We start from the raw sequence: 896 nt of genomic DNA, 5'->3' as shown, positions 1-896 counted from the left end.
AAGTAGTCATTAGGTAAGAGTGTGGTGATCAAGATAATGGTGAGTGAGTGGGTAATGAATAAGGGTAAGATCATTGTGAATATGGAGGTGGGGGATGAATGGCTGATGAATACATGGATGGTGAACAGAGAATGTGATAGTGTGGTGAATAAGTGGATGATGGATAGTATGATGAATATGTGGATGGTGAATGATGAACAATAGTGTGGTGAATAAGTGTGTTGTGGATGATGAATGTGTGGCGAATACGATATGTATATGGGCGATGAATGATCAGTGAGATTGTAATTATTAAGTTGGTGATGAGTAAGAATGAGTGATGAATGGATGATGGAGAGGCGTGTGGTGAATAAATGAGTAATGCATAAAAGTGTCGTGAGGAAGTGAGTGTTGAATAAGAGTGTCGTGAATGATAAGATATTGCAGAAAAAATAGTGATGAATGAGATTAATATGGTGGTAATGAAAAAAAAATGATGAAAGTGATAAATAAGAATGGTAAATAAGAGGGTGATGAGTAAGAGAGTGATGAATAAAGGGGTTATGAGCCAAAAGATGAGGAATAAGTGGGTAATGAGTAAAGTGATAAAGTGATGAATTAGTGAATGACGGATGAATGTGCGGTAAAGAAGTTGGTGATGGAGAGATGAAGAATAGATAAGAATGATATATTAGGGGTGAGGAATAAAGTGGTGAATAAGAGGGCAGTGGATAACTCACGTGTTTTTTTTTTTATTGAAAAAAAAAGAAAACGATGAGCTAATGACAAGGCATAATGACCCTGCTTGAGCTTTTGTTAAACGAGCCATGTTGAGAGAGAGAGAGATCACGGGGTACTCAACGAGATCGCTTGCTTGGTCAAACCGTATATATTTTTTTTGTTCAGGGAAGCACCGT

General features: G+C 37.3%; 1 protein-coding gene across 1 annotated transcript in view; it reads left to right on the top strand.

The window, feature by feature from the left end:
* The window catches only part of LOC119585016 (dual oxidase-like), a gene marked incomplete in the record, with an annotated part of 144,657 nt that overhangs the window by 89,485 nt on the left and 54,276 nt on the right, over positions 1-896 (top strand).

The sequence above is a fragment of the Penaeus monodon genome, chromosome 19, assembly GCF_015228065.2.
Source record: "Penaeus monodon isolate SGIC_2016 chromosome 19, NSTDA_Pmon_1, whole genome shotgun sequence".
NCBI lineage: Eukaryota > Metazoa > Arthropoda > Malacostraca > Decapoda > Penaeidae > Penaeus > Penaeus monodon.
The sequence above is the reverse complement of the archived record's forward strand: the minus strand, read 5'-3'. Positions and strand labels throughout refer to the sequence as shown.